Source organism: Chiloscyllium punctatum, unplaced genomic scaffold (genome assembly GCF_047496795.1).
Source record: "Chiloscyllium punctatum isolate Juve2018m unplaced genomic scaffold, sChiPun1.3 scaffold_1406, whole genome shotgun sequence".
NCBI classification, from domain to species: Eukaryota; Metazoa; Chordata; class Chondrichthyes; order Orectolobiformes; family Hemiscylliidae; genus Chiloscyllium; species Chiloscyllium punctatum.
In genome coordinates, this window is record NW_027311140.1 from 20,001 (window position 1) to 30,000 (window position 10,000).

The window sequence follows — 10,000 nt, forward strand, 5'->3', positions numbered from 1 at the left end:
TCAGTAACCACTGACACTTAGAATTTTTTCGGGTTGGTATAAATCAGTAACCACCGACACTTAGAATATTTTCGGGTTGGTATAAATCAGTAACCACCGACACTTAGAATTTTTTCGTCTCAGTAGAAATCAGTAACCAAGCGCATTTTTGAATTGGTTACTGATTTCTCCGTTCGAGTTGCGGCTGCGGTTGGCTTCAAATAGTGGTGGGGGCTTAATTATCGCCGAGGGGAGCATGTCCCGGTGGTGTGGCCGAGGATGGAGTGCCTTTTGAAGGGGGTGTTTCTGAATTTGGACCCTTTTTGAGTTGCATGGCCGGATGGGTGTGGTTTTGAAGGGTGTGTCTGTCTGGAGTGGCACCGGCGTTGGTGTGAGGCTGAGGGTGGGCGTTCGGTTCCTGGTTAGGGATAGGGAAAGGGTGAGACTTAGCTTTAGTGCTCGTGCCCCCGATTTTGGTAATGTTTGACGTCAATTTTCCAAGGAGGCGAATGCAAGGCTTCAGAGGGACTTTGAGTGTTCGGGGGCGGGGTAGCTCAGCCGGATTTGCCCCGGCGGTTCTGCGGACGGTGTTGACTTCGAGGGCGGACCGGCCCCCGTGTTCAGTCCGAATATCGTGCATTGTTAACGGCGGGAAGTGTTCCAAAAGGGAATGGGATTGAATGTGACTGCTGAAGCCGACTTTGAGACCTGTAACGCGGGTAGCTCAGCCGGATTTGACCCGGCGGTTCTGGCGACGGTCTCGCCTTCGAGGGGGGAGCGCCCCGCGTGTTCAGGCCGAATTTTGTGCATTTCCATCGGCGGGAAGAGGTCCAAACGGGAATGGGATTGAATGTGACTGCTGAAGCCGACATTGAGACCTCTAACGCGGGTAGCTCGGCAGGATTTGACCCGGCGGTTCTGCCGAAGGTCTCACCTTCGAGGGGGGAGCGTCCCGCGTGTTCAGGCCGAATATCGTGCATTGTTAACGGCGGGAAGTGTTCCAAAAGGGAATGGGATTGAATGTGACTGCTGAAGCCGACATTGAGACCTCTAACGCGGGTAGCTCGGCCGGATTTGACCCGGCGGTTCTGGCGACGGTCTCGCCTTCGAGGGGGGAGCGTCCCGCGTGTTCAGGCCGAATTTTGTGCATTTCCATCGGCGGGAAGAGGTCCAAACGGGAATGGGATTGAATGTGACTGCTGAAGCCGACATTGAGACCTCTAACGCGGGTAGCTCGGCAGGATTTGACCCGGCGGTTCTGCCGAAGGTCTCACCTTCGAGGGGGGAGCGCCCACCGTGTACAGGCCGATTTTCATGCATTTCCAACCGTGGGAAGGGGGCCGAAAGGGGATGGGGGTGAATGTGACTGCTCAACCCGACTTTGAGGCATCTAACCCGGGTAGCTCAGCCGGGTTTGACCCGGCGGTTCTGCCGACGGCCTCGCCTTCGAGGGGGGAGCGTCCCCCGTGTACAGGCCGATTTTCATGCATTTCGAACCGTGGGAAGTGGCCCAAAAGGGGATGGGAGTGAATGTGACTGCTCAACCCGACTTTGGCGCTTCCGAGCCGGGTAGCTCAGCCGGGTTTGACCCGGCGGTTCTGCCGACGGTCTCGTCTTCGAGGCGGGTGCCTCCCCCGTGTACAGGCCGATTTTCATGCATTTCGTACCGTGGGAAGTGGTCCAAAAGGGAATGGGGGTGGACGTGACTGCTCATACCGACATCGAGACTTGTAAGCCGTGTAGCTCGGCCGGGTTTGATCCGGCGGGTCTGCCGACGGTCTCGTCTTCGAGAGGGGGGCCTCCCCCGTGTACAGGCCGATTTTCGTGCATTTCCAACGGTGGGAAGAGGTTCATAAGGGGATGGGGGTGAATGTGACTGCTCAACCCGACTCTGAGGCTTCTAACCCGGGTAGCTCGGCCGGGTTTGACCCGGCGGTTCTGCCGTCGGTCTCGCCTTCGAGAGGGGCGCCTCCCCCGTGTACAGGCCGATTTTCGTGCATTTCCAACGGTGGGAAGAGGTTCAAAAGGGGATGGGGGTGAATGTGACTGCTCAACCCGACTCTGAGGCTTCTAACCCGGGTAGCCCGGCCGGGTTTGACCCGGCGGTTCTGCCGTCGGTCTCGCCTTCGAGGGCGGAGCCTCCCCCGTGTACAGGCCGATTTTCGTGCATTTCAAACCGTGGGAAGCGGTCCAAAAGGGGATGGGAGTGAATGTGACTGCTCATACCGACCTTGGCGCTTCCGACCCGGGTAGCTCAGCCGGGTTTGACCCGGCGGTTCTGCCGACGGTCTCGCCTTCGAGGGGGGAGCGTCCCCCGTGTTCAGGCCGAATTTTGTGCATTTCGAACCGTGGGAAGTTGCCCAAAAGTCGATGGGAGTGAATGTGACTGCTCAACCCGACTTTGGCGCTTCCGAGCCGGGTAGCTCGGCCGGGTTTGACCCGGCGGTTCTGCCGACGGTCTCGTCTTCGAGGCGGGTGCCTCCCCCGTGTACAGGCCGATTTTCATGCATTTCGTACCGTGGGAAGTGGTCCAAAAGGGAATAGGGGTGGACGTGACTGCTCATACCGACATTGAGACTTGTAAGCCGTGTAGCTCGGCCGGGTTTGATCCGGCGGGTCTGCCGACGGTCTCGTCTTCGAGGCGGGTGCCTCCCCCGTGTACAGGCCGATTTTCGTGCATTTCGAACCGTGGGAAGTGGTCCAAAAGGGGATGGGGGTGGACGTGACTGCTCAACCCGACTTTGAGGCTTCTAACCCGGGTAGCTCGGCCGGGTTTGACCCGTCGATTCTGCCGATGGTCTCGTTTTGGAGGGGGGAGCCTCCCCCGTGTTCAGTCCGATTTTCGTGCATTTCGAACCGTGGGAAGTGGCCCAAAAGGGGATGGGAGTGAATGTGACTGCTCATACCGACTTTGGCGCTTCCGAGCCTGGTAGCTCAGCCGGGTTTGATCCGGCGGTTCTGCCGACGGTCTCGTCTTCGAGGCGGCTCCCTCCCCCGTGTACAGGCCGATTTTCATGCATTTGCAACGGTGGGAAGTTGCCCAAAAGGGGATGGGAGTGAATGTGACTGCTCAACCCGACTTTGGCGCTTCCGAGCCTGGTAGCTCAGCCGGGTTTGAACCGGCGGTTCTGCCGACGGTCTCGTCTTCGAGGCGGCTCCCTCCCCCGTGTACAGGCCGATTTTCGTGCATTTCGAACCGTGGGAAGTGGTCCAAAAGGGAATGGGGGTGGACGTGACTGCTCAACCCGACTCTGAGGCTTCTAACCCGGGTAGCTCGGCCGGGTTTGATCCGGCGGTTCTGCCGACGGTCTCGTCTTCGAGGCCGGTGCCTCCCCCGTGTACAGGCCGATTTTCGTGCATTTCCAACGGTGGGAAGTGGTCCAAAAGGGAATGGGGGTGGACGTGTCTGCTCATACCGACTTTGAGACTTGTAAGCCGGGTAGCTCAGCCGGGTTTGTTCCGGCGGTTCTGCCGACGGTCTCGTCATCGAGGGGGGAGCCTCCCCCGTGTCCAGGCCGATTTTCATGCATTTCCAACCGTGGGAAGTGGTCCAAAAGGGAATGGGGGTGAATGTGACTGCTCATACCGACTTTGAGACTTTTAAGCCGGGTAGCTCAGCCGGGTTTGACCCGGCGGTTCTGCCGACGGTCTCGCCTTCGAGGGGGGAGCGTCCCCCGTGTTCAGGCCGAATTTTGTGCATTTCGAACCGTGGGAAGTTGCCCAAAAGTCGATGGGAGTGAATGTGACTGCTCAACCCGACTTTGAGACTTGTAAGCCGGGTAGCTCAGCCGGGTTTGACCCGGCGGTTCTGCCGACGGTCTCGTCTTCGAGGCGGGTGCCTCCCCCGTGTACAGGCCGATTTTCATGCATTTCGTACCGTGGGAAGCGGTCCAAAAGGGGATGGGAGTGAACGTGACTGCTCATACCGACTTTGGCGCTTCCGAGCCGGGTAGCTCAGCCGGGTTTGACCCGGCGGGTCTGCCGACGGTCTCGCCTTCGAGGGGGGAGCGTCCCCCGTGTTCAGGCCGAATCTTGTGCATTTCGAACCGTGGGAAGTTGCCCAAAAGTCGATGGGAGTGAATGTGACTGCTCAACCCGACTTTGAGACTTGTAAGCCGGGTAGCTCAGCCGGGTTTGACCCGGCGGTTCTGCCGACGGTCTCGTCTTCGAGGCCGGTGCCTCCCCCGTGTACAGGCCGATTTTCGTGCATTTCCAACGGTGGGAAGTGGTCCAAAAGGGAATGGGGGTGGACGTGTCTGCTCATACCGACTTTGAGACTTGTAAGCCGGGTAGCTCAGCCGGGTTTGTTCCGGCGGTTCTGCCGACGGTCTCGTCATCGAGGGGGGAGCCTCCCCCGTGTCCAGGCCGATTTTCATGCATTTCCAACCGTGGGAAGTGGTCCAAAAGGGAATGGGGGTGAATGTGACTGCTCATACCGACTTTGAGACTTTTAAGCCGGGTAGCTCGGCCGGGTTTGACCCGGCGGTTCTGCCGACGGTCTCGTCTTCGAGGCGGGTGCCTCCCCCGTGTACAGGCCGATTTTCGTGCATTTCGAACCGTGGGAAGTGGTCTAAAAGTCGATGGGAGTGAACGTGACTGCTCAACCCGACTTTGAGACTTGTAAGCCGGGTAGCTCAGCCAGGTTTGACCCGGCGGTTCTGCCGACGGTCTCGCCTTCGAGGGCGGACCCTCCCCCGTGTACAGGCCGGTTTTCGTGCATTTCGAACCGTGGGAAGTGATCCAAAAGGGAATGGGGGTGAACGTGACTGCCCAACCCGGCTTTGAGACTTGTAAGCCGGGTAGCTCAGCCGGGTTGGACCCGGCGGTTCTGCCGACGGTCTCGACTTCGAGGCGGGTGCCTCCCCCGTGTACAGGCCGATTTTCATGCATTTGCAACGGTGGGAAGTTGCCCAAAAGTCGATGGGAGTGAATGTGACTGCTCAACCCGACTTCGAGACTTGTAAGCCGGGTAGCTCAGCCGGGTTTGACCCGGCGGTTCTGCCGACGGTCTCGCCTTCGAGGGGGGAGCCTCCCCCGTGTACAGGCCGATTTTCGTGCATTTCCAACGGTGGGAACAGGTTCAAAAGGGGATGGGAGTGATTGTGACTGCTCAACCCGACTCTAGGGCTTCTAACCCGGGTAGCCCGGCCGGGTTTGACCCGGCGGTTCTGCCGACGGTCTCGTCTTCGAGGCGGGTGCCTCCCCCGTATACAGGCCGATTTTCATGCATTTCGAACCGTGGGAAGTGGTCCAAAAGGGAATGGGGGTGGACGTGTCTGCTCATACCGACTTTGAGACTTGTAAGCCGGGTAGCTCAGCCGGGTTTGATCCGGCGGTTCTGCCGACGGTCTCGCCTTCGAGGGGGGAGCCTCCCCCGTGTTCAGTCCGATTTCCATGCATTTCCAACCGTGGGAAGTTGCCCAAAAGGGGATGGGAGTGAATGTGACTGCTCAACCCGACTTTGGCGCTTCCGAGCCGGGTAGCTCAGCCGGGTTTGACCCGGCGGTTCTGCCGACGGTCTCGTCTTCGAGGCGGGTGCCTCCCCCGTATACAGGCCGATTTTCATGCATTTCGAACCGTGGGAAGTGGTCCAAAAGGGAATGGGGGTGGACGTGTCTGCTCATACCGACTTTGAGACTTGTAAGCCGGGTAGCTCAGCCGGGTTTGATCCGGCGGTTCTGCCGACGGTCTCGCCTTCGAGGGGGGAGCCTCCCCCGTGTTCAGTCCGATTTCCATGCATTTCCAACCGTGGGAAGTTGCCCAAAAGGGGATGGGAGTGAATGTGACTGCTCAACCCGACTTTGGCGCTTCCGAGCCGGGTAGCTCAGCCGGGTTTGACCCGGCGGTTCTGCCGACGGTCTCGTCTTCGAGGCGGGTGCCTCCCCCGTGTACAGGCCGATTTTCATGCATTTGGAACCGTGGGAAGTGGTCCAAAAGGGAATGGGGGTGGACGTGACTGCTCATACCGACTTTGAGACTTGTAAGCCGGGTAGCTCAGCCGGGTTTGACCCGGCGGTTCTGCCGACGGTCTCGCCTTCGAGGGGGGAGCCTCCCCCGTGTTCAGTCCGATTTTCGTGCATTTCCCACGGTGGGAAATGGTATCTTTCATTACGGGGACAAGGGTCTGAAGCGGTGAAGTCAGTAACCGGCATAGTTAAGGAAAGGGTTCGAATTTTCTCAACAGTACGAAAAAAGTGAGCAGGGAAGCTAGAGAAGGTGTCAGTGAGTCCCAAACGAGTGAACCGCAAAACTTAGGGAAATGCCCGAAAGCGTTTTAAAGGGTGAAATCGGGAACGAGGAAATGATCGGAAAGTGCCTGAAAGTGCTAAATGAGTAAACAGAAAAACGATGAAAAATGTTTGAAAAGAAGAAGTGAGTAACCAGGAAAACTTAGAAAAATGTTCAAAACGAAGAAATCAGTAACCAGGAAAACTTAGAAAAATGATCAAAAAGAAGAAATGAGTAACCAGGAAAACTTAGAAAAATGTTTAAAAAGAAGAAATCAGTAACCAGGAAAACTTAGGAAAATGTTTAAAAAGAAGAAATCAGTAACCAGAAAAACTGCGAAAAATGTTTAAAAAGAAGAAATGAGTAACCAGAAAAACTTAGAAAAATGTTTAAAAAGAAGAAATCAGTAACCAGGAAAACTTAGAAAAATGTTTAAAAAGAAGAAATCAGTAACCAGGAAAACTTAGAAAAATGTTTAAAAAGAAGAAATCAGTAACCAGGAAAACTTAGAAAAATGTTATAAAAGAAGAAGTGAGTAACCAGAAAAACTTAGAAAAATGTTTAAAAAGAAGAAATCAGTAACCAGAAAAACTGCGAAAAATGTTTAAAAAGAAGAAATCAGTAACCAGACAAACTGCGAAAAATGTTTAAAAAGAAGAAATCAGTAACCAGGAAAACTTAGAAAAATGTTTAAAAAGAAGAAGTGAGTAACCAGAAAAACTTAGAAAAATGTTTAAAAAGAAGAAATCAGTAACCAGAAAAACTGCGAAAAATGTTTAAAAAGAAGAAATCAGTAACCAGGAAAACTTAGAAAAATGTTTAAAAAGAAGAAATCAGTAACCAGAAAAACTGCGAAAAATGTTTAAAAAGAAGAAATCAGTAACCAGAAAAACTTAGAAAAATGTTTAAAAAGAAGAAGTGAGTAACCAGAAAAACTTAGAAAAATGTTTAAAAAGAAGAAATCAGTAACCAGAAAAACGGCGAAAAATGTTTAAAAAGAAGAAATCAGTAACCAGACAAACTGCGAAAAATGTTTAAAAAGAAGAAATCAGTAACCAGAAAAACTTAGAAAAATGTTTAAAAAGAAGAAATCAGTAACCAGAAAAACTTAGAAAAATGTTTCAAAAGAAGAAGTGAGTAACCAGAAAAACTTAGAAAAATGTTTAAAAAGAAGAAGTGAGTAACCAGAAAAACTTAGAAAAATGTTTAAAAAGAAGAAATCAGTAACCAGAAAAACTTAGAAAAATGTTTAAAAAGAAGAAATCAGTAACCAGAAAAACTGCGAAAAATGTTTAAAAAGAAGAAATCAGTAACCAGGAAAACTTAGAAAAATGTTTAAAAAGAAGAAATGAGTAACCAGGAAAACTTAGAAAAATGTTTAAAAAGAAGAAATGAGTAACCAGGAAAACTTAGAAAAATGTTTAAAAAGAAGAAATCAGTAACCAGAAAAACTTAGAAAAATGTTTAAAAAGAAGAAATCAGTAACCAGAAAAACGGCGAAAAATGTTTAAAAAGAAGAAATGAGTAACCAGAAAAACTTAGAAAAATGTTTAAAAAGAAGAAATCAGTAACCAGAAAAACGGCGAAAAATGTTTAAAAAGAAGAAATCAGTAACCAGAAAAACTTAGAAAAATGTTTAAAAAGAAGAAGTGAGTAACCAGAAAAACTTAGAAAAATGTTTAAAAAGAAGAAATGAGTAACCAGAAAAACTTAGAAAAATGTTTAAAAAGAAGAAATCAGTAACCAGAAAAACTTAGAAAAATGTTTAAAAAGAAGAAATGAGTAACCAGAAAAACTTAGAAAAATGTTTAAAAAGAAGAAATCAGTAACCAGAAAAACGGCGAAAAATGTTTAAAAAGAAGAAATCAGTAACCAGAAAAACGGCGAAAAATGTTTAAAAAGAAGAAATCAGTAACCAGACAAACTGCGAAAAATGTTTAAAAAGAAGAAATCAGTAACCAGAAAAACTTAGAAAAATGTTTAAAAAGAAGAAATCAGTAACCAGGAAAACTTGGAAAAAAACACTTAGAAAAATTTTCAGCAAAGTGTGAAAAATATTCTAAGTGTCAGCGGAGGAAAATGCTGCAGCATCGGGAAAGATTCGCAAACTTACACCGAACATGTGCTCCGAAGTGCCGGAGGAATTGGGTGAATTGAGCCCGGCAAATGGCCAGCTGTCGTTTTGTGCCTGCAGCCCGAAAACTTTAACTTTGTCTGTCGCGGAAGTCCGGACCGAGAAAAATCCAAACGGTTTTGACCGGACCGAGTTCCAGACCGATGCAGTCAAATTTGGAATTCAGACCCATTCAGTGCCACTTGTAGTTTTTCCGCAGTGAGGTTGGCGGGGTACCCGGAGATATATGGGAACACGATTTTTAGAACAAAATGGCGGCGCGGGACCGTTCTGAAAGGCATCCGAAAAACGGTTCCACGGGCATAGCACTTTAATGACAGGTATGAGTGCATGCCGGAGAGCTCTTGGAAGTCGAATTTTTGACACTTTGTCAATTTTTTGACAGATTTGACAAACTCTTTCTGTCTGTTCTAAGAGTCAGTCAGAGACTTGTGCGGCGGTCTTTTGACACTATTGGAGGGCGGGCAAACCCCACGTTGACTCCGGCCGTCCCTCCACAGGCGCTCGTGTCCAAAATGAAGGCGAGAGACGCGAGTGGCCTGGTTCCCTTGGGTGTTGCCAAGAAGGCTGCGGGCTGACCGTTGCCTGAGCACTCCCTAAAGCCTCTTGTGATGAGAGCAGACCTCGCCTGCCGCACGACCGGCTCTGGGAGTCGTTGGGCCGCTATTTGTGAATAGTCTGGTCCTCCTCTGCCACCCGGACAAGCGCGATGGCTCTGCCGCCCTGCGGTGCTCGTCACCCAGGTTTGGGGAACACGATACTCGTAACAAAAATAAAAGGCGGCTCGGGACCTGCAGGCGAAAGGGGTCCCGTGGTGCTAAGCACGTCGACTTCGGGTCTCGGTGCAAGCCGGAGAGCTCACGGAAGTCTAAAGTTTTCGGCACGTGGTCGAATCTTTTCAAAGGCTTACCCGGCTCTTTCCGTCCATTCTGAGAGTAAGTCAGAGGCCGGTGCGGAGGTCTCTTGACAATCGGAGGGGGTGGTGGCCCTCCGCAGGCGCTCGTGTCGAAAATGAAGGCGAGAGACGCGAGTGGCCTGGTTCCCCTGGGTGTTGCCAGGAAGGCTGCGGGCTGACCCTTGCCTGAGCACTCCCTAAAGCCTCTTGTGATGACAGCAGACCTCGCGCGCCGCACGACCGGCTCTGGGAGTCGTTGGGCCGCTATCTGTGAATAGTCTGGTCCTCCTCTGCCACCCGGCCAAGTGCGATGGCTCTGCCGCCCTGCGGTGCTCGTCACGCAGGTATGGGGCACACGATGCTCGTAACAGCAAATAAAGGCGGCTCGGGACCTGCAGGCGAAAGGGGTCCCGTGGTGCTTAGCACGTCGACTTCGGGTCTCGGTGCAAGCCGGAGAGCTCACGGAAGTCTAAAGTTTTCGGCACGTGGTCGAATCTTTTGAAAGGCTTACCCGGCTCTTTCCGTCCATTCTGAGAGTCAGTCAGAGGCCGGTGCGGCGGTCTATTGACGACCGGAGGCTCCCATGGGTGTTGCGATGAGGGTGGAGGGCACAGAACCTTGCCTTAGCACTCCCTAATAAAGCCTCTTGTGAAGAGAGCAGACCTCGCGCGCCGCACGACCGGCTCTGGGAGTCGTTGGGCCGCTATCTGTGAATAGTCTGGTCCTCCTCTGCCACCCGGCCAAGTGCGATGGCTCTGCCGCCC